The 24,555-nt window shown below is 40.9% G+C and overlaps 1 protein-coding gene across 2 annotated transcripts in view; it reads right to left on the bottom strand.

The window, feature by feature from the left end:
• Nucleotides 1–24,555, bottom strand: part of JAK1 (Janus kinase 1) — a 128,432-nt gene that overhangs the window by 52,770 nt on the left and 51,107 nt on the right. The window lies entirely within an intron of this gene.

The following is a 24,555-nucleotide window of genomic DNA, read 5'->3' as shown; positions in this document are numbered from 1 at the left end:
TAATAAATCAGTGGCAGAGGTAATTGCATCTGAAAATAAGAGGGCATTTTCATTAAGGAAGCAGCCCAAACCATAAGCAGGCAAGAAAAAGCATTTGGGAGGAAGAAGGAAAAAAACAAAACAAAAAAAATGACCCAGGACATCAAGAGGACAGAGAGACATCTTAGGGTGCAAACGTCAAAGAGGATAATAACTTCACCTCATCGAGAAAGGAAGCCAGGGATTTCTGGTTCCTGAGATGGAGTGTCCTGTCCAATGTAAATGAAGATTTTGTGCTTTTTCCATCAACAACCCCTCTCTTGATTCTGTGAACAATAGTTTAGGGCATCCAAAAATGCACACTTTAATTTCTCATTCCTTCTAGAATTACCCTCCCCCAACCTTGTCTACACACACACAGAGCTTTGTATTATTTCAACAGCTTTCCTTGTTGCTTCTCACAAATTCTTTAACAGTAGAATCAAATTATTTTTGCAAATAATAAGGCACCAACCTCGGTGCTTCAAAATTTGTTCTCAAATTAACAGTGATTATTATCACCTCAGTTTTCTGCCTGGCCGCTCAACACATTTTATCAGAAACCAGTTTTTGGAAGAGCGCAGTCCCAGGCATTGCAGGGCAGCAGCAAAGAGGGAGAGGGAGATAGGTTACCTCTGAGGCCACCAGGCCAGCATCCCCACACGGCCTTACAATAGAAGGTTGGAGACAGCACAAATGGAAACACAAAAGCAACCTAAAATCAATAGTGTGAGTGCGTCAGGATGCTGTTAGCTCTGGTCACTAACACTGGCAAGGGCTGGCTGGGGAAGGCCTTCTGCAGTGGGTAAGACTTAAGTAAAAGTAATGACGGAAAGCCTGGCAGGGGAGACAAGTATGAATTTGATTGTGATGACTTTGATTTGGCTATTTTGGTATGGCCAATTTTAACAAGATTAAAATCATTATACGAACGTTTTTTAAAAATTAACATAATCAATTGTTTTAATCACGTGAATAAACACCCTGCCCTGCCTCAAAACAGCAATTAGAAACTAGCTACATGCTAATGACTTGCTTCTGCTCAGAAGCAGGACTTCAGATGCTACACTTAAGACATTTACTCTTTCAACAAGTATTTTCAAACAGCTCTGCAGAAACTAAGCTAATTCAAAGGACAAGAGCAATATGGTCCCTGCTGACGTGGAGCTTACAGTCAATAGGAAGAATGGAATCAAACTAAGATGTACAGAAAGAGGTCATTACAAAGAGCTAAAATGCTATGAAGGAAAAGTAGAGAACATAAAATAGAGGGAATGTCATCTGGTCTGGGGCTCAGGAGGGAAGGGACATTGAGCTAAGATGCAATGGATGTCCAGGGAGGTGGGGCATGAAGCCAACAGGGAGATAGCAGTCTCAGCAAAAGGATCAGCATGTGTAGGGGAAAGGTCCTGTAGCAGAAAGGAGCTACGCTGGTCTCTCCAGTTGCTCGAACAGGAAAACCTCACAATACTCCTTTTTACACTTGGGCACCCAACAGCACTAGCCAGTCCATAGGCAGTGTTTGCTAACTGCATGTCTGGAGCCTGTCTACCCCAGGTTTCCCCACAGCACACCATTACCAGCTGCCGAGGATCAGCGAAAACTGACCAGAGGGGAGTACTGAAAAGCATGCCTCAAACCAGGAAAGGGTCACAACTCAGAGCCTTTGAGGACAGGAAGAGACCTGTAAGTTCCACCAGGCTCAGGCTCCACTCAGAAAGCCTACCACATAAACCTTTTTAGAACTTACAAAGGTGTTTTGTTGTTGTTTGTTTGTGGGTTTTTTTTTTTTTTTTTTTTTTTTTTTTTGGAGACGGAGTCTCACTCTGTCACCAGGCTGGAGTGCAGTGGCATGATCTCGGCTCACTGCAACCTCTGCCTCCCAGGTTCAAGCAATTCTCATGCCTCAGACTCCCGACTAGCTGGGACTACAGGCATGCACCACCACGCCCAGCTAATTTGTGTATTTTTAGTAGAGACGGGGTTTCACCACATTGGCCAGGATGGTTTCGATCTCTTGACCTCGCGATCTGCCTGCCTCAGCCTCCCAAAGTGCTGGGATTGCAGGCGTGAGCCACTGCACCCGGCCAGAACTTACAAAGCTTTTTAATATGCACCATCAGACCATGTGTTACTTCAGCTTAGGAGTCATGAACTTCTCTTAGTCTCATGTAAGATTCAAGGATCCAACTAAAACCACTAAGATTGTTCTAGAACTAGAATTCTACAAAAACCAGTAATCAAGAAGAGTTTGGTTTTCCAATCATTCTGTCTCTTCTGTAAGTAATACTACATTGCAATCACATTATACCTAATCTTCAAACTGACCTCCAGTATTACTGAACAGGACAGTAAAATGGTATACATTTGTGCTGCTTAGCCTAGAGATTAAACTATTTGAGAAAACAAGAGTAGCAACAGAATTTCTAGACAATATGCATTAACTATGATGCTTTTGAATGTCAATTCAATAACGACAAAATCGCTACTCTCAGGAAACTGCCATTCTGGTGATAAAAATAGAAAACACCCACATAGCACTTAGAAGACATGGCAGGCACTGTTCTAAGCACTTTAAACCTAAGGCTGCTGATCCACTTTATATGAAATGACAACTGTCCTCATTCAGGATGACAAGTGGTTTTTTTTTTTTTTTGCGCTACAGCATTTGTGTAATGGCTTCATCCAAATAATATTTCTTCTAAAATAAACCAGACAACGTGATCTAGCTGATTATTTTTAGAGCAGGCAGAAAAGGAGCAAGATCAGTTTATATTAATAAACACTTTGGATAATTCCAAGAAATAAATTCAAGTTTCTTGCTGCAATATACCAAAGGAAAAATCATGAATGCTAGAAATATTCACCAGGAGCAATCACAAAATACCCTTTAAAAAGAACATGATTCACTGGGTTCAATTCCCAACTCAAATTATAAAGAAGCTTTAAGAACAGGAAGGACCAGGATGAGTAATCTGAAGGTTTTTAATGATAGCAGTGAATTCTTCCACCCTAATTTATTTATAAAATTGTCAAGGATTTGAAAGAAAATACCTTTCTTTTCATTACAAAGGATTACTTTTGTAGCTCAATTTTGTAGGTGCTGCTTTACATGAAAAAAAAAATCAAGGAAATGTTGTGGGTTACTCAAATTGCTTTAGTTTACCACAGTCTTATGAAAAAGACAAGTGTATCTGATACTTTCTCAACGAGGGAAAAAATAAAAGAAACAAAACACAATTCTGTGAGTTGGAACAAAGCCTCACTGCAATAGATAAAATGTCACAAGCTTTTCCAAGATGCAAAATTCCAAAAATCTGTCTGAAAACACTGGAACTCTTAAATTTTCAAGGGCATCTTTTTAAAGACTGGTATCTCTGCAAGGGAAGAACATACATTTTGGATAGTGGACAAAGAAAAACAGACTATTTTGGCCGGGCGCGGTGGCTCAAGCCTGTAATCCCAGCACTTTGGGAGGCCGAGACGGGCGGATCACGAGGTCAGGAGATCGAGACCATCCTGGCTAATACGGTGAAACCCTGTCTCTACTTAAAAATACAAAAAACTAGCCGGGCGACGAGGCGGGCGCCTGTAGTCCCAGCTACTCGGGAGGCTGAGGCAGGAGAATGGCGTAAACCCGGGAGGCGGAGTTTGCAGTGAGCTGAGATCCGGCCACTGCACTCCAGCCTGGGTGGCAGAGCAAGACTCCGTCTCAAAAAAAAAAAAAAAAAAACAGACTATTTTAATGTTCATAAGTATGTTCATCAGAATGAGACCGCTTTGGCCAAGGGCCACTGCCAGATTTTTACAGTCAAAAACAGATTGGTTGACAGTGAAACTCAATGACAAGAATTAAAATACTATGGATATCTCATCATTTTCACTAAAGAAATCATCACACCTACAACGAATTACTTTGTGTTTGCCTTAAAGGAATCAAACCTTTTGATTTCTGAAGTAGAAAATGCAAATAAAATGCTGATGAATTAAGGTATGAACTCAGAAAAACTGAAAGAAAAATATGTAATTTAAAAATGCCCTGAAATCAGCTTCTTAATATCTTAGGAAATTTTAAGACTGAAAGTGTTAAGTCTTAATAAACTATTACAGCAGGCATCAGTCAACTTCGGTGAGGAAACCTATTACAACAATGAAAACTATAGGAGGACCAGCATTTTTTTTTTTTTTTTGGTCTTTTGTTTAGTGCTTTATCCTCAGCACAAATTAGGTGATCAAGAAGTATGTTCAGCAACAGCTGTAAATGAAAGATGACATACAAAGTAAGCAACATTAGGCAATGAAAAAAGCACAGTAATCCAAGGTGTGTAGGTTCCCACTGACTCTATACTAGCAAGTGTGACCATGAGCAAGTCATTGTCATCTGAGGCAGTTTCCCTACCCATTAACCTAAGAGGAAAAATCCTGCCTAGAGGATTGGTGCAAGGATTAAAAAGATCTTTTAAATGAGAAGTTGAGGCAGGAGGATTGCTTAAGCCCCAGGAGTTTGAGTCCAGCCTGGGCAATATGGCAAGATGTTGTCTCTTTTTAAAAACAAACAAAGAAAACTTTCCAAAATTCCTCATCAAGTACCTATAATGCCCTCTTTGCAAGAGGCTACAGATGTGTAAGTGTCCAAAAACGTATTGATGCAATATAAAATCGTCTTTATGGCAGAGGACTGAAGCGGGCTATGAATCTGCTTCGAAGAGCAAAGTCTAAATAGGGATTCTGAGCAAAAGCCTAGTTACAAATCAAAGCCCCATTTCATAAAGCTCAGATGACACAGCAAAGCAGTAAAGAGCACGGGCTGGAGTCACTGCGAACTGGGTTTGAATTCTGGCATCTCCACGGACTAGCTGTTGCAATCTTAGGCAAGTTAGTTAATATTCCTAACCCTCAATGTTCTTGGTGTAAGTGGGGAGATAAAAATAGCATTTATCTCACTGGGCTATTAAGAGTTAAGTCAGTTAATGCATATAAAGTGCCTAACAAAGTTTAGTATGCAGTAAGCACTCATATTTTGACAATAATTTGTTAACTTGATTACAGCTTGATGAAATATACAGTCCCAGTCAAGGAGAAAAAAAAAAAAAAACAGTATCTACTAAGCATTTCAATATCTTGTACCTGGAGTTAGGCACTTGCACTTAATTCTCATAAAAAGCATAAGAGGTTTTAGGCTAATCAGCGAGAGTGCCAGGAGTCAAACACGTGACTCCTGATTCCAAGGACCCTGCTCTTTCCACAGCCGGGAAAAACTGCTCTGAACTGTTCCTATCACCAACACCACTGTCTTCTCTGGCTTTTTAGTACTTTTCATAGTCTAACAACCACCCAGGAGACTGATCTTACTCCAACGTTCTTCCTTCTGTAGAGTGAAAGAACTGTCATTTAAAAAATCACTGCAGTGCCCCAGCCTTCCCTGTGTTCCTGCCCACTACTAATGCTCTGCCCTGGCACCACTGCCACAGTGTGAGAGGAAAGTCCTAGCAGCACGTGGACAGGGAGCCTTCTAACAGCCAAACCTACACAACAAGCCAGGGAAACTGCCAGTGGCTTCACACCCATAGAGCCATGGAAAATGACTTGTATCTATTGCTACTGGAACCCCACTGCCATGCTGAGATGTGGAATAACAGTTCTGATGAAAGCATCACAAGAGACTGTAAAGCTGATGGATTCCAGCCAAAAGGACGACATCATATAAATACAAAATCTGCTATTTTTCCTGTCAGGAAGTCAGAATTATGGCTTTTCTATATGCCACTCCTGCCACGCAGAATAACTCACTTCTAACTATAGCAGCAATTCCAGGAATACCCCAGAACCGTAAGTGCTGCTTCATTTACAATAAACTAGGGATGATTAAATAATCAATGCCAGCTCAATGGTTCGGTGCTTCGCACTGCTCCCAACGAGCCTGCATTCAGTGAGAGACAGTTTCTGATAAAATGCAGTACTTTGCTTAAAGTCAGTAAGTGTCTTCCTAAAAGCCACATTGTACCAAGAGACTTTGTTACTTTTCCTTTTTAAAAAAAAACTTTTTCTTCTTTTAAACTAATTACCACTAATACATCCAAAATGTTATTAAAGAGCAATGAATATAAGATTTAGTGAAGCCATTCATATCCTTACCCCAGGGTCAAAGGTTTGGTGGCACAAATGGACACTCAAAACATGGGGTGGCGGGGAGAATGGCTTGTCTTCATAGTATGTGCTTTTTTGGGGAGGGCTGGGGGGACGGAGTCTCGCTCTGTCACCCAGGCTGGAATACAGTGGCACAATCATGGTTCACTGCAGCCTTGACCTCATGGGTTCAAGTGAACCTCCTGCCTCAGCCTTCCAAGAAGCTGGGATAACAGGCGCACACCACCACATCCAGCAATTTTTGCTGTTGTTGTTTTTGGAAAAGAGTTCCCACTATGGTGCCCAAGGTGGTCTCACCCTCCTGGACTCAAGCAATCCTCCCATCTCAGCCTTCCAAATTGTTAAGATTACAGGCATGAGCCACCTTGCCCAGCCACAATATGTGCTTTTTAATCATTTATCCCAAAAATACTTCTGAAGCACTTGTGCCATCGCAATAAAACCTTGCATTTATATAGCGCTTTATGGCTTAAAAAGGGCTTTCACATCTATAACCACATTCGAGTTTCACAGCCCCTTCAGAAGAGAAGACTTGGCTAAGGCGTTCCCACGGTCAACTGGCCAGTGAGAAGTGAGATAGGTCTCAAACACATTTCTCAGCTCTAGCCTCACTCCCCTTTCTGTTTACCACTCTGCCCTGGGCAAGGTGTGGGACTTAGGGGAATCCAAAGAAGTAACACATATGTATCTGAGCATGCCAAAAGTCTTACAATCTACTGACAGCTGGGAAGACTAACATATACACAGGAACCCCAGGGAAGAGGCTGTGAGGACATTAAGAACCATGGGAGTCAAAAAGAGAGGGCACAAGGGCCATGCTTTGGGCTGAGAGGGGATCAAGGAGAGAGGAATCTGCTCTCAGTTTTCAGAAATGGAGAAGACTGAAAAAGAGAGAGGAAAGGCACAGCTATTCTTAAAAAAAAAAAAAAAAAAAAAGCCAGGAAGAAGGAAAATCACAAGGACAATTGCACAGGAAAGAGTATGCAGACCAGGAAGAATCATGCAGGCAAAAGGCAGACAGCAAGGAAAGGAGGGGAGGCTGCAATAGGGACAGAGCTTGTGTGCAAGCTTCTTCCTACCAATCAGAAAGAGGCCCATGTTCCAGCCCAGATCCACTAGGACCTGCCTGGTCTTGAGCAAGTCTCCTAACCTCTCTGAGCTCAAATCCTGCATAATGAAAAAGTATTAGATGCCCTCCATAGTTCCTTATAGAAGCAGTGAAAAGCCTGCTCTTGGAGTCACCCTAACCTGGGTCCAGAGCCCAGCTCCAACACCCACGGTCTGAGACCTCAGGCCAGTTTCTTAACCTCTGTTGAGTTTGTTTCCTCGGAATAACAGAGGTATCTACTTTACAGGGTTGTTGTGATGATTCAAGATTTCCCTAAATCTCTTAATGCTAAAATAAAATGCTCACACCCACTAGGAAAACAGTTTTCTGTGAGTATACACAGGGCTTTTAAAACGCTTAAAACTGAAAAAAGAAACAGAAGTAAAAGAAACCCTAACTTATAAAGGTTTGAAACCATTTTGTGCTGTACCTAACACAGCTCATTTTTTATTAACATGTATTTCCAAAATGTCACAATGTAAAGACATAGAATCTCTTGCTGATAAGCCATCTGACAAAGCTTGAAGGTACCCATAATTAAAAGAATACACAGGAAACAACCCTGAATCCTTCCACCCCTTGCTAAATCTTACTATTTGTGTCTACCAAGCATTCATCTACTTCCTCTCACCTGTCACATACTAAGTTCACTTAGGGCAGACAGCAATCTAACATGGCTCCTGTATCCCCTCAGTGTTCTTGGGTATAATCAACAGAAACCAGCTCTGCTTACCTAAGGGTAAAGCGAGTTTAAGGGAAAGACAGAAGGACAGAGGAACAGCCTGATAAGGACACCACTGCTTGCACAGCCTCCACCAGGACTGAACTCCCAACTCTGCTGCTTCCAGGAATGATCTCAAGCCACCTCTATGTTTGCACCACTCCCTCCAGATTCAAAGTCCTGAGAAAGAAGAATCGAAGAGGTTGAACCTAGTTTGCCCTCAGTTATGTGTATGCACCTCCTTCAGCTTCCATAGCAACAATGGGAGACCACTCTAGAAACAGAGTGAAGGTTCAGATGCTAGACAACCCCCCAGATGGCAAATGTCCATTCCAGTCTATGCACCAAAGGTACTCAGCTATTGCCTCAAAATATGAGTTAGGAGAGAAAACAAAATGAGGCCGGGCACAGTGGCTCACGCCTGTAATCCCAGCACTTTGGGACACCAAGGCGGGCAGATCACTTGAGGTCAGGAGTTTGAAACCAGCTTGGCCAATATGGTGAAACCCGGTCTCTACTAAAAAATAAAAATAAAAAAGTTAGCCAGGCGTGGTGGTGGGTGCCTGTAATCCCAGCTACTCAGGAGGCTGAGGCAGGCAAATCGCTTGAACCCAGGAGATGGAGGTTGCAGAGAGCGGAGATCATGCCACTGCACTCCAACCTAGGCGTCAGAGCAAGACTACGTATCAAAAAAAAAAAAAAAAACAGAGGAGATCTCAAGAAAAATCCTTCTCTACATGGGCCCCCTACACTTGGCCCCCTCAACCAAAAAACTGTAACCACTTTTTATGTTCAGCTTTGAAACTGCCCTGCCAACAAAGACTCCAATCTTAAACTGCTGGCAGAGCTCTCAGCGAACCCTATACATATAATGAGTAATGCACTTAGTCTTCACCAAGGTGGCAGCAGCATCAGGGCACAGCAGGATTGGCAGGTCACCACGGTGCCTCCGGAGCCACTGTGCCACCTCTCACTCCTCCTCAGTCTGCCCCAGTTTCCCCTAGCATTCAGCCAAGAATCCAGTTAGGGTTACACATCACTGTCTGATATCCTAGGAACCTATGCTGACAGCCATGCTTAAAATAGCTTTCAGTCTTTTTTGACCATGATCCACAGTAAAAAATATATTTTATAGTATATATGTGTATATATGACATATAAGTTTCACAAAAAGATATTGACCCTTACTATGTGCCATTCCCTCTACCTTCTATTCTATATTTTCTTACATTTAATATATTTTTAAATGCTAAACAAGACCCACAACAGATTTCACAGCCCAGTAAAGATTAACAGACTACAGTTTGAAAAACACTGTTTTAAAGGACCCAACAAGGTTACTGCTAATCAAATTTACCTTATATTTGTTTTTATTTCAGCAAATATAAGAAAGTGAATATAAAACAGTGAGACATTCCCCAGCTGAATATGAAACAGTGAGACATATTTCACCTCAAACTTCTTTGGTTACCAGAAGATTCCTTCTCTTTTCCCACAATGTGTAGCTTCTGATGTTTCAATACAAACAGCCGGACTGAGACCCGCACAATGCATATTCACAGTCTTCACTCCACAGTAAGCTTCTCCTTCCAGAAAGCTCTTCAGCTGATTACCTCCCACAGCCATATAATGGTACCACAAAGATCAAGAATATGCAGAAACTATACCCACAAAGCATGGAAGGTCTATTTTTAAAATTCTGCCAAACCACTCTTCTTATGCATGACTTATTCCCACAGTCCCAGGTGTCTAACTTCATGATCACATCTAGGGATGCTTCGTACAACCTAAAGAATTCAAAATCCATTCTCTGTACCTTGCAACTGTGCAAAATTTTCAATGTATTTCATGGAAACAATGGTTATCATGAATGAAGAGTTCAGTGTATGCCTATCAGTGGGAACTACTCGGCAATGGGGAAGCTATCTAAGTCCTGGAGATATAGACGGTAGATGGGTATCCTGAAATAGGTTAGGAATCTTTAATTATATTTCTCTATCAATGAATTGAAAAGGGTGATCAGATGCAGTTATTCTTTCTCAAGATAAATGCTCCTTTTTCCACTCTGCACATAGGAAGGCAGTCTCAACGACATTTTTTTGCATCCTTGAAGCACAGTTCAGAGCATGTCTACATTCACAATTCTTTTACAAACAGCCCTTGTCTAACAGACAACACTTGAATTTAGCCAAACTGGCATCCATTTCAAAGTACCAAACTATTTAGTGGCAATGCCTGGTCTTTCATTCCACTTAATTTTTCTGTTGGTTTCTTTGCGGGGGATGGGATACACTACAGACTCCACCCATGGAGCTTCTTTTGTCTTTCCTTCCCGGGAATAAAAGTGTAGAAAAAGAAGACTGGAGGACTGCAAGACTACTTAGCAATTGGTGAAGGCAAATATTATGGTAGGATGTAAATGACTAATTGGGCTAAATATAACTAGGAGAAATAACTCACTTGTTCCAGGACATCATTAATTAAGTAAAATCAACAAAAACGCATTGTGTAAAGCCTGTGAAGCACAGCTCGGTAAGAAGAAAAGATATATCACCAAAGAAGAATTAGCAACCCAAGCACGTAGCAAGGTAATTATACCTGACTGATTGCCAAACACAGGACACACCCGACCAAGGGAAAAGAGCACTTCTGGAGAAGGTGTGAGAGTGGGGCTGGTGCAGTGAGTTTGATCGGATCCAGAGGACAGCAGGGAAAACCAACATGGTAGGGTTGACTGTTCAGGCTCAGGAAAACCTCAGCCCTGCCACTTAGTAGCTGGCTTTGAATAATTTTTAACTTTCTTGACTGTTTTCTCATTTGCAAATAAGGAGAATCATAATTATTTTACAGGCTTATTTTAAACTCTTGGAAAAATATACACATAAACACAGTAGGAAAACTGGCTCACAGCAGGCATGCAATACTACTACTATCACTACGAAGAAGGTGGGATACAAGCAGGATGAAAACAGGAGCTGAGTGAGGGGAACATCCCAAATAAGGGAAAGTTGAAGAACTAGCAAAAGAAGGAAAGTGGGGTTGGGCACGATGGCTCATGCAAGCAATCTCAGCACTTTGGGAGGCCGAGGTGGGTGGATCACTTGAGGTCAGGACTTTGAGACCAGCCTGGCCAACATGGTGAAATCCTGTCCCTACTAAAAATACAAAAATTAGCCAGGTGTGGTGGTGCGCACCTGTAGTCCCAGCTACTTGGGAGTCTGAGGCAGGAGAATCGCTTGAACCGGGAGGTGGAGGTTGCAGTGAGCTGTGCCACTGCACTCCAGCCTGGGCAACAGAGCAAGACTCCACCTCAAAAAAAAAAAAAAAAATGAAGAAGGAGGAGGAAAGCCGGAGGGTAAGGCACTTGACTGAAAACTAAACAGGTTTGTGCAGAACCGAAAAAGATGAGGTAAGGAGGAAAACTGGGCCCAGGTTACAAATGCCCCCCTAAGGAGTCTGGATTTTCCTCCGAGGGGACACTACCTAAGGAGAACCCAAATCCCCAGATTCATGTGAATTCCTCAGAAAGAGGAAAGTCCCCAGTATGTGAAGGTGTGCTACGTGGGGTGGGGCCTTTCACACATAGGAGATGATAGGAAAGGCATGGGCACAGGACATCTGAAATTCAACTGTGTAAAAATAATATCCTTTTTAAAGATTCTTAATGAATCCGCTAATTTTTGATGGCTATATAGGCACTATACATTAAGAAAGGACAATAAAATTTAACTGAGCAAACAGTTCAAATACTGCTACTGGTAAGAGCTAATTTGAATATTCATTTGAGGGATCCATAGCTTCGCCCCACCTTGCTATACACACACACAAAAAGGAAACTTCTTTAAAAAATAAAATAAAATGAGAAGCTAGAGGTTTTCTTGTGTAAATCATGATGTTAATGAGTCAGAAAAAACTTTCCCAAAGCTTGTCTTCCTGGTTGTCGCGTCTGGCTGGGACATCCACTAATAGCACTGGGGGAGTCAACATTCTGCTGCTGGTGATTCATCCTCCTCTGCTAGCACAGTCGGAGGGACCAGCGAGTTCATGGGGCTGCCCTTGGGAGTCACTCTGGATTATTTTTGTAACATCTTGTCCTTGGATAAAAGGGAATACAGAGTCAGAAGCTGGAGGCCAGGCAGCCATCTATTACTCAGTAAAGTTGTTTACACAGCCCTGTTCCTCTATTATCCAGAATTCAGTGTTCTGGATAACTGATAAACTTAAGGCACCTATGTTTTCAGGGAGCTGAATACAGCAATTGCACCAAAGTCATGTTGGATGAAATTCTACCTTCTCTTGACTGATTCAGAAGACCGTATCAGACCTTCTCAGGCATGACTGCAGATGACAAAGAGATTATTAGAACCTGATTTCGACCAATTTTCATCTCACAAGCCTGTGAAATGTGGTCTCAAGGGTGTGGGAGAACTTCAGTTAGTAAAATTTGCATAAATAGTTTCCTTCTACTGCCATCCAATTAAACAGTCTCCAGGAGCTTGCATGAATGTTTTCTCAGCTCACCAAGCTCTCTGATGTATGTCCAGCCAGGTGTTTCCCGAACATTTACGGGCCTGGCCAAAACTGTGCTTGTTCAGTGCATTTCAGCTGTATATATAGCTAATAATTAGCAGCAGAAATGTGGCACAAACCCAAATCTCATGGATCCCACATTGCACCAAAATAAATATTAATGAAGGCACCTCTGCCTTTTTAGTCTTTCTCCAAATGAATTTTTAAAAAAGCAAAGTTGGCTTAACTGCTCATGACCATTGACTAATATAAAAATCAATAAAAAATCAATAAACATAATCATACACTTTTTACAATTTACAAAGCACTTTCAATACTTGATCTCAATCCTCACAATAATTTGAAGTATCATTCCTCTTATTTTACTCATAAGCAAACTAAAGCTTAGAAACACTACGTGACTTGTGAAAGATCACATGTATTTATTACCTAGGACTCAAATCCAAGTCATTAGACAGCAAAGGAAATGGAAACAACTAAAGGGAAAAGGACCTACAATCATGCTGAAAAGGTGAAATTTCAGTAAATTAAAATTCTTTCTCTAGTCAGTAAAGTTGATGTTATACTTCTTTTTAAATGTAAATATAGGCCGGGCGCGGTGGCTCAAGCCTGTAATCCCAGCACTTTGGGAGGCTGAGACGGGCGGATCACAAGGTCAGGAGATCGAGACCATCCTGGCAAACACGGTGAAACCCCGTCTCTACTAAAGAATATAAAAAACTAGCCGGGCGAAGTGGCAGGCGCCTATAGTCCCAGCTACTGGGAAGGCTGAGGCAGGAGAATGGCGTAAACCCAGGAGGTGGAGCTTGCAGTGAGCTGAGATCCGGCCATTGCACTCCAGCCCGGGCAACAGAGCGAGACTCCGTCTCAAAAAAAAAAAAAAAAAGTAAATATAAGCCTGGATTAGGTAGAAGTATAAATTACTGTCATCTATAAACTAGAGGTGACAACTATAAAAATCATTTAGGCTCATCATAAATGTGTACATTCAACATTACAGAAAGATATCACTGAAAAGCCAAAGTTCCCCTGCTCCCAGAGACAGTCACTCTTCAGTTTTTGGTAAGGCTGAGCAACCCAAATAAAAAAATCTGAAGTCTGAAATACTCCAAAATATGACTTTTTGACCACCAACATTTACTGAAGGAAATGCTCATTGGAGGATTTTGAATTTTCATATTTGGGATGCTCAATAGGTAAGCATAATGCTAATACTATAAAATCCAAAAAATCTGAAATCTGAAAAATGTCTGGTCTCAAGCATTTCAGATATGGGATACTCATCTGTACAACTTTCCCTGAGGACAATTTAGCTCCACGTTCAATTTGGACTTGAAGATTCTCCTTCGTTTTGACACAAGAACCTTACAATATGGTAATGAAAAAATCAAATTGAAAAACAGCATGTATAGGATGATCCTAGCTATGATGCATAGACACACACATGTAATCCTAAAGAAACGGTGATAAAATGGATGGGGAGGACATTACAAGAATAATTACCTGTGAGTATTCCAAGGTGCTTATGATATTAGGGGTTACTTCATTTTGCACATTTTTAAAGATTTTCTAAGTGTTCTGCAACAAATATGTGTTACTACACTAACGAGGGGAAGAAAGTCATTCCCCCTGGGTTATACAGGAAATTAGGGCTGGGAGTAGGAACTCAGGAGAGCCAATTCACCTCTCTGCCTGCTGCAGTGGCTCAAGATTGACTAGCAATTCAAAGCAATTAAGAGATGTGACAAGGCAAAATGTAATTATTTGTCAATGACTGAGAGATATTACATGCTATGACTTCAGAGGACAAAGAGATCATTGTATCATGGAATTATTCCACAGGATTCGTAAGTCAGAGATCTAAGAAGGTAAAGGGAACAGATGAGCTCCATTCTAGGAGAAGAGAAAGCTGTAATTAAAGGTAACAGACATCAAATCACCAAGCCAGTTCTGGGGACAGTAAGCACAAGACTTAAGACAAGCATTTCATGAAGAGAAGAAGACAAGACTTAGAAGGCAGGCTGGGGTCAGACTGAGATGAAGTGAGACAGTGAAGTGGACAGATATCTTGGAGTCCTATGAACTGCTACCATATCCACTTGGGGAGCAAGCCCTAATCGTTCTAACTCTGTTGTCTCTATCCACTTATCTCCCAAATTATCGTTACAATCTCCTGAAAGTTTCTGCCTTCATTCTCATCCGCTTCTATTCCAAGTCTCTACAATGCAGCCAGTCTTATTTCTAGACTTCAAATCTGAAAACCTCATGCTCTAAAACTCTTTTATTTCTTACATGGCTTACAAGGCTACTTGTAATCAACCTCTCATGGCTCATCCCCATTTGCACCCTGAACTCCAAACGTACTGAGTTACCTGCAGTTCCTGTAATCTAGCACGACTTTGTTCTCCAAGCCTTTGCTGTCCCCACTCATCCTTCAGTTCCTAGCTCAGGAACCATCTCCTCCATCATGGTTTCCCTGACTTCTCCCATTTCCCAAGTGAGGCATTCAGAGAGTCCTGTGCTTACCTTTGGAGTAGCACTTACATCCTGCTCCCTAACTGTCTGTAGAATCATCTGTCTTCGTTGTCTTTGAGCTCCCTGAGGGCAGGGACTGCAGCTGTTATCTGGGTACATACAGCACCAAATAACAATGCCTACGGCATGACAGATATTCAATAAATGCCTGTGTAAGGAGCAAATGCTTAAACTTTTCTTTTTTCAGCATGCCTTCTCTGACTATCCCCACCTCCTTCCAGAAGTACTCACCTAATTCATGCAGACACCATAGACCAGGTGAATTTATAAAACTGTTTTATAATATTAAATGTGTAGTTTATATGCCAAACTGAATTGCGAGGAATTATTTAACTTCTTACTTTGTATTCCCTTCCACCGTGGTACCCACAAAGGAGCCCACATGCTTACTCTTCTTCCTAATGGAACACCACCATGCCCTGAGATTTCCCAGTGTGCTGAGAGGTGCGTAGGCCTGGAATGATAAATAAATTCTAATACAGTATGTCAAGTCAGGTCAGCCAGCAGATGAAAAAACTTAAAAAACCAACCAGATGTTGGTTTCTGTTACAGAAGAATCACTGACAAATTCTGAACCAAAACTTAGACACAGTTTTAAAAGAATTCTCTTATAATTATATTGCCCTATAATGGCATTTAAATTTTTTAACTTATTGTTTAAGTGCATAATTCAGTGGGTTTTAGTGTAATCATAGAAGTGTGCAATCATCATCACTATCTACTTCCAGAACATTTCATCACCCCAAAAAGAAACCCCAAGTCACTCTCCATTCTCCCCTATCACATCCCCTAGCAACCACTGGTCTAATAGCCTAGTCTAGACATTTCATAGAAATTGAATCATATAATGAGTGTGTCTGGCTTCTTTCACCTACAGAATGTCCTCAGGGGATCCATGCTGTAGCATGCACCAATGCTTCATTCCTTTTTGTGACCAAATAATACTCTATTGTATAGTGCATTTACATTTTTTAAAATATCATTTTAGAGAAATAAAATAGGGATGATAATACTCCTTAATCTTAAAAATCACCATAGGAAGCCAAAATAATATTATCGGGGTATATTTTTTACCACAGTTTTCTAATTTAATCATTGTGAGTTCAATGGAGACTTCACTTCCTTAAATGAGGAAATTGAGGCTCACAGAGATTACTTAATCTCCCAAATGTCATTGTAGCTAGTAAGCAACAACACCAGAACCAATGTGTATTTTACTCCCTTTAGTGCTCTTCTCAGCACGAACCATTTCTAGAACTACTTCATGGTTCCAAACAGCCTCCTCAGCACTAAAGGGAGTAAAATCATCAGTCCTGTCATTTTTGCCATAGTTGTAAGACAGACAGCAGCAGCATCTCTCTGTCAACCCGAGGATAAAAGCTAGAGGGAAATGTTTCAACCCCTCACTCATCCACTTGCTCTCTCAACAACGAGTTGTTGAAAAACTCCTAGGTAGTATGCCCTGCACAAGGATCTGAGGATATAACATGAGCACTGGGCATGTGGTGCCTTTACTCATGGATTTGTGAGAGAGACACAGAGAGAGAGAGAGAGAGAGAGAGAGAGAGAGAGAGAGAGAGAGAGAGTGTGTGTGTGTGTGTGTGTGTGTGTGATGGCATGTTAAGATGGAAGAGACCTAAGAACAATTAAATAATGGGAAGAAGGGATTTAAAGGATGAAGGTAAGGCCAGGGAAAAGGATAAGCTACTAACCAAAAGTCAGAAGAGGGGAGTGAATGGGCATCAGACCCCAATACGCAGGGGTGGCAGAGACAGCTGATTGCATGCCATTGTCCTTCCCCTCCTTCAACAGTAATTTTTAGCTGTGCACAAGAATGCTCACGATAGTGACTACAATTGCCAGCTTCCTTTGCAGCAAGATACGACCACATGAGTAAGTTTGGCCAACAAGATATAAGCAAAAGTATTGTGTAGCAGCTTCTGTCCTGGAGGCTACTGTAAGGCCTTCACCCCATTTTCTTAATTCCTTCTCCTGTCTGCAGCCTGGAATACGGATGCTGCCAACATGGCTGGTGAGGACAAAGAACATACCCAAAAGATGGCAACACGTGAGCTGAAAGAGCTGAACTCTGTCAACAGTCACCACATCAGCGTGGGCCACATTCCTCCAATGTTTTGTGCGTGTGCCCAAAAATACATCACATGAAATTTACTATTTTAACCATTTTTAAGTGTACAATTCAGTGGCATTAAATACATTCACAATGTTATTATTCATTATTCATTCATATAACCAGTATCGATCCATTTCTAGAACTACTTCATCATCCCAAACAGGAAGTTGGTATCATTAAATAATAACTCTTCATTCCTCCCTCCCCTAGAGCCCATGGTTACCCATACCGTACTTTCTGTTCCTATAAATTTGACTACCCTAGACACCTCATCTAAATGGAATCATACAATATTTCCTTTAGTGTTTGACTTATTTCACTTAGCATAGTGTCTTCAAGGTTCATTTGTGTTGCAGCATATGTCAGAACTTCATTCCTTTTTATAGATGAATATACCATTGTATGTATACACCACACTTTGTTTATTCATTGGTTGGTACACACTCAGATTATTTCCACCTTTTGGCTATTGTGAATGGAACAACAGTTCCTAATGACTATTGCTGTTAGGAACCAGTGATGTACAAGTATCTGCTGAGTTCCTGTGTTCCAATCTTTTGGGTGTACAACTATGAGTGTAATTGGGGACCATATGTTAATTCTATGTTTGATTTTGGGGGAACTGTCAGACTGTTCTCCACAGCAATTACACCATTTTACATTCCCACCAGCAATGCATAATGGTTCCAATTTCTCCACATCTTCATCACTTATTTTCCAGGTTTGCTGTTGTTTATTTTTTAAATAATACCATCCTAATGAGTATTCCTCTAACTTTTATATAATAGCAAGATAAAGAACTTTTGTTCATAAGCCACTATCACTGTGGATTTTCAATCACATTCAGCCGAGTTAGTCCTGACAAAAACAGAGGGACTTGCCCCCAGACTGGTAATGTAAGAATGGACATGAATATATCCAACTTTGCAGAAAATCTATAAATCTTTTTTTTTTTTTTTTTGAGATGAAGTCTCACTCTTGTCACCCAGGCTGGAGTGCAATGGTGCGATCTCAGCTCACTGCAACCTCCGTCTCCCAGGTTCGACTGACTCTCCTGCCACCACGCCCAGTTAATTTTTTTATTTTTAGTAGAGACGGGGTTTCACCATGTTGGCCATGCTGGTCTCGAACTCCTGACCTCAGGTGATCTGCCCGCCTCAGTCTCCCAAAGTGCTGGGATCACAGGCGTGAGCCACTGCACCTGGCCCAAAATCTGTAAACTTTTTATTACCTGCTCCAAAACTCACCCTAGCTAGCACATCAGCTGTAAAGAAAGCAGCCCTCGTGGCATGGGGACAGAGGGAGCAGAGCAGGGACACAATGAAGCCTGGATATGTGCAATTCTCTGAGCCTGTTCAAGGTGAGCTTCTAATACAAATGAGATAATGAAAGATACTAGGATTGGTGAGAAGACAGGAAGCCTAGTGGATAAGTGCACAAGGTTTAGAATCACACACCCGGGTCCTAATTCTGGCTTTTCAGTCAGGAGGTATGTCAACTTAGACATGTCCCTAAATCTCTGAGCCTTAGCTCTTGTATCTGTAAAAATGGGAATAATACTAGCTCTTATCTCTTCGTGCTGATAGCATCATAAAGTCTTTGCCAGGGATAAAACGACTATGTGGCTGCTGCAGTGACTATTACTGAAAGACACTTCTTGTCATGAAAGTTATGTTAACATAGCCCAGCTGTGCTGTAATTCACACATCTGATGCAGGGTCAGAAATAATGTCCAATATATCTCCGTCCTACAGATTATCACAATCAAGCTCTAATTTGGGACCTCTCCAGGGCACATTCCATGCTCTTAGGAAAGTTAATGACTTGACTACAAGTTCCTTGAGAGCAAAAACAAGATCATTCTTCTCTGCAGCCTCAAGACATAGCTAGTTCAGTGCTTTGAATCTAACAGGTATATATTTGTTCAGTAACATTTACTGAGACACTACTATGTGGCAGGCACTGTATTAGGCACTATGGTTCTAGTAAAAACAAAAAAGACAAGATTCGTTAATATAGAAACAGATATAATTTTTAAATATTGATTTAACAAATCAGAACCAGAAAATGTCACAGTCAGGAGTGACATTAGTAATTGATTAATTCATTCAACCTGCTCATACTACATATGGGAACACAAACCAACAGAAATAAGTATCAAGCTCAATTTAAAGGTAAGAATTAAATTAGCATTCCCAAATTATGTTTTCTGGAACCTTGTACTTCCGTGCAATGATAGTAACTGTTCTACGTACATATCCTTCTAAAAAGAGAGACAAGGAAAATGAGGGTCCATAGTGAGAAAATTGGAGAAACACTGGTTAAACAGAGTTAAATATTTTTAACAGCAGGAGCTCTTAATCCTTTCATATGTTAATAAACGTAGTGAGTCTCCAACTCTTAAAAAATCATCAGACCAAGGCACTTCTTTTTTAAAGGAATATACATTTGGAAAAGTCTGCATCCGATGTTCCCTATGCTCTCTTTCATTTCTTAAATTCTATAGATTTGTCTGAGAGCATCAATCTCAGAAGACCTTTCTTACTGGGTAGATGACTTAATATACTGGATTCTCTAGAAAAAGGCATTCATTCACATGTATCCACATTACACACACGCGCGCGCATGCACACACATACACACACACAACCGTAAAAGTGGATAAACACAAGCATGAGATAAAATCTAAGATTTCAATATAATAAGATCAGACCAAAACAGTGTTCATGAAAGTAGGGGAGAAAGAGTCATTTTTGCAATTTTACCTTCAAGCAGGTATTCTAGAAGGTAATGCCCAGAAAAAGTTATATTTACCTATTACTCAACAACCCAAACACCTGGGAAAAATCCTTGCAATTCTGATAAAACAGGTAGGCACAAAGAAAATAATCCAAAGAGGGGGAGAAAATATGGTCACCTAGGAAACAGCGGAGGCTCCTTTCCTCAGCTCCCTCCCAAATGATCCTCTGCCTTTATTTGACTTGGTCTTCTTGGTTTTTTCCCCTTCATCCCACTTAATCTTCCTGTTCTCATCTCACATCTTTCTGCAAGTCTTCTCTAGGAGCTGGCCATAGGGTCTTCCCAGAACAGAGCCCACGGTTCAGGAAACCCTGCCTCATCTCCAGTGGGAGGATGGTGACAGAGAAGGGGCAGAGCAGAGTGAGATGAGGCAAGTTCAAACAGCTTACTAAAACCTGGGAACCCAAGCAGATATCTGTTCACAAAAACAGACAATGTCAACTGCATCCAATTCACATTTAGTATGTATACATGTTTTTATAAATGTACATAGTTTTACAAATGTCAAATATCAGTGTTAAATTTTTTTAGTATGAGAATCCTGTTAAAGGTAATAGCTCATGGATCCCACTGCTATATATATTTTTGGACTAATAAAGACAGAAATAATAGTATTGAAAACAGACATTGTATGGTAGGCCCCCTGTAAAATTTCCCAAATACGTTCCCTGTCTTCACTCCCTTGAATCCCAGACTTACACACCTACACACTGGGAACCTCTGCCATATAACAAATTTGCACACACCTCATCCAATCCCACAAAACAGACCTTGAGAAGAAAAATCAAGTGAAAAAGTGATTTCTCCATGTAACCTCCCTTACTCCTATATTTAGTCATGTAATTAAGCACTAACTCATTTTTGATGTGTGTTTATGTGTACATATCTCACATGATCCCTACAAACAACCTAAATGAGGAAAAGAGGTCAGGTTCTAGCATTCTCATTCTCAGAGGCCAGAGGGAGCTCCCCCACTTCTCAGTCTCCAAACGTCGGTGGCCCAAGCACTCAGGCTTCAATAGTCACTTTTTCTCTGTCTACTGAAGTGATCTCACTCTGTTGCATGATTCAAATGCCACATATATGCTAACACTGTCCAAATTTCTATCTCAGAACTCCAATCTCAAATATCCAACTATCTTGGGAGGCCAAAGTGAGTGGATCACTTGAGGTCAGGAGTTCAAGACCAGCCTGACCAACATGATGAAACCCCACCTTTACTAAAAATACAAAATTAGCCAGGCGTGGTGATGCATGCCTGTAATCCCAGCTACTTGGGAGGCTGAGGCAGGAGAATCATTTGAACCTGGGAGGCGGGGACTGCAGTGAGCCAAGACTGTACTACTGCTCTCCAGCCTGGGCAACAAAAGCAAAACTCCATCTCAAATAAATAAATAAATTCCAACTACTTCTTCAGCATCTCTACCTAGAAGTTAACAGGCATCATCTATATAAAAAGCAACCTGGAATTCCCACACCATCAACACACACCTTCGCCCTCCTCCCCCAGCATTCACTCTCTCAGTAAATGCCAGTATTCACCATGTTGCAGGCGCAAAACCCCCCAGCAGTCAGTCTTGACACGTCTTTCTCTCACATTCCACATCTAAACCATCACCAATTCTATCAGCTTTAGCTTCAAAATATGTACTATATCCCACGATTTCTTGCCGCCTCCACTGCTACTACCTCATTCTCAGTCACTATCATTGTCTTAACATAAGCACCAAGAAAGCAGGGCTGTGACAGTTTTATTCTCTGTTGTATCTGCAGTGTATGATAGACAAAGCTCAGTAAGTGGTGAGTGAATACATAAATATTGACATAGGGAGGTGACATGACTCACTGAGTAAGTAAATGGCAAAAGCCACGTCCTGAACCCAGATCTCCAGAAATCTAGGAAAGGACTGTTTCTGCTATTCCACGCTACCTCTTAAAGCTTTAAAGGAAAAACAGAATGGGGTATACTACTGCATTTCATGCCTGTGCTTGTTTCTCTTTTTCCTTTTATCACTGTCTACCCACTAAATGCACATACTCAAAACTCCTTGTCCAGCAGACTTCTCCTTTAAACAGTGAGGAAAAGCACAAAAAAAAAAAAAAAAAAAGGAATATTTCTGGATCCAAAGTACAGTAAACTTTCCAGTAACACCTATATAATTGGGTTTGTTTTAGTAAAATTGTATTTTGTAAAAAGAGAAAAGATGATACGGAGGGAAATAGTTCAGATGCTTCCACAGCCTAATTCTAGTTCTGAAATGAAAATAACAGTACATGGGGTTGGGAGTGGGGGTGTTTCTAAGATGTGGAGATGTATGCATACACTCTATCTAAATATACTTATATATTCCTCCTGGCATCCTTAAAGGAGGAAATGGCTATTAGAAAATGAAAAGGCTGGGTTCGAGAAGGTTATGATTCTGCAAGAAAGAATAACATTGTTCTAGCACAATAAACTTCTGGACTTTTCTCAGACTTACAGCAAAGTAGAATTTAGAAAAAGTGCTGGACCCATTAAAGGCTCTGCTATAATAAATCCCTTCACCTCCCTGAGCCCCAGGTTCAATAAGAGCATACAAATAAGATGTGTTTGGACACACAGCGGGAAACATCACACACTGGGGCCTAGTGGAGGGTGAAGGGTGAGAGAAGGATCAGGAAAAATAACTAATGGGTGCTAGGCTTAATACCTGGGTGATGAAATAATTTGTACAACAAACATGCATGACACAAGTTTACCTATATAACAAACCTGCACATGTTCCCCTGAACTTAAAAAAAAACAAGATGTGTTATGAATGCACCTTCAGCCCTGACATGCCAGGATCTCCCTAATTTTATAGGTGGAGCCCCCTGAAAGGCACAGAAGTTATAAAACACACATACTGCTGAAACGCACATGTCCCCTTACTACGAAGTAATAAGGACTACTAAAAAGCAAAGTAGACTCAGCTCACACCAAAACTGTATTCACTGATTGAAATACAATTATGACTCTTACTCTGTTATTCTCACTAGCCTAAATCCTTTTAAATTATGTTTTTCCAATATGGAACTTGAGACATGCTCAAAAGTGTATATAGCATTGTACCATCTGTGCAAAAATGAAACTGGTAAAGAAAAAAAAGTGACAAAGTAGACTACTGACCTCCTTAACAGAACATTCCAGACACTTTAGGAATACCCATTTATCTCTGAGTAGTATTGGTAACACAAAGAGAAGTCAAGTCAGTACTGCTCAGGTTAAAACTTTAATGCACTAATCACAAGTAATTCTTACCAAATTCTTAAACATTAAACCTCTATTAAGCCATACATAAGGCTAGTTTTTCCAGTCCTTACTCTCAGGGTGGCGACCCTCTCAAAATGATGCATCTATTCAGCTCTGCCCTTATTCATCTCAACATGATATGGGGGTTCTCTACTGAGCTACCATTTCCAAGTGTGCCATTCCTTTTTACATATTCTACTGTGCAGCTTTCAACATGTTCAGGCAAGTCGTCCTTCTCATTTGTTCCAATTAGCAGAAGTTTTACTATGTAGATTGATGAAAATATACATTAATTATGTTTTACTTAAATTAGTGCTTCTGGGAGAAGGTCCCAAAAACCCCAGAGCAGAAGCAAGTGGTTAAGGCTCCTATCTTGCCTAGTCTTCAGGTTTTTATTCTTTTACTAGTAAAATAGTATTCGAATAATTTTAATCAATGTTCAAATTGCTGTATTTCAAGCTTGCTAAAATGGAAGTACACACCCACAATCTTCAGAATATATTGTGTGTATGTCCATGGCAAACATACACACACACACACACACTCCCCGTTAAAATAAATATTCAGTGTACACTGTATTTATGAATATAACCTCTATGCATAGGAGAAACTGTATAATCAGAGGCAGTCTTTCTCCAGCCCAGAAAGCAAGCAAGTACTAAATTCCCAGGCCAGGTCCTAGGTCTCACAATCATAAAAGTCCAAACCCATGAAAACACTACTGGCAATATAACAGACACAGATAAGTGATTGCTGAGTGAGTGAATGAATGAATGAATGAACGAGCTAATTTAAAAAAGACAAAAGAACTGAGATTCTACTGCTACTGCTATCTAGCATTATGCTAGCTATCCGCGACATTTTAATTTCTCCTTCCTACCAAACTGTCTGGATGCAACAAGGCATTCCAATCAAATGTGATGTTTTCTTTTGTTTCCAAATTACTGCTTGGTATTTAATGGTGTATCTCTTTTCCTAGTTTTCAGGAAGCTTGTTAGCAGTGGTTGCTGCTCACAAGAGCTGCTGACAGAGAAGCTGACACATGCACCCCACCTGAGCCATGGTGAAAGAGGGTCTCAGAGGCAAGCACAGCTGAAAGCAGGTGGGGGTGAAGTAGCGTTTAGTAGAGGGGACAGGATGACACAGAAAGGAAACTAGCTTGTGATCAAAAGTTTTAGGATGGAGGGGAGAAGAGGACAAAACAAGGAAAAAAGGGTAGCTGGGAAAAATGACAGAGACGGACAGACGGAGAGCCAGTGTCATAAGAACTATTCAGAGAAAAGAAAACAGAT

This window comes from Rhinopithecus roxellana, chromosome 12, assembly GCF_007565055.1.
Source record: "Rhinopithecus roxellana isolate Shanxi Qingling chromosome 12, ASM756505v1, whole genome shotgun sequence".
Lineage (NCBI taxonomy): Eukaryota > Metazoa > Chordata > Mammalia > Primates > Cercopithecidae > Rhinopithecus > Rhinopithecus roxellana.
The sequence above is the reverse complement of the archived record's forward strand: the minus strand, read 5'-3'. Positions and strand labels throughout refer to the sequence as shown.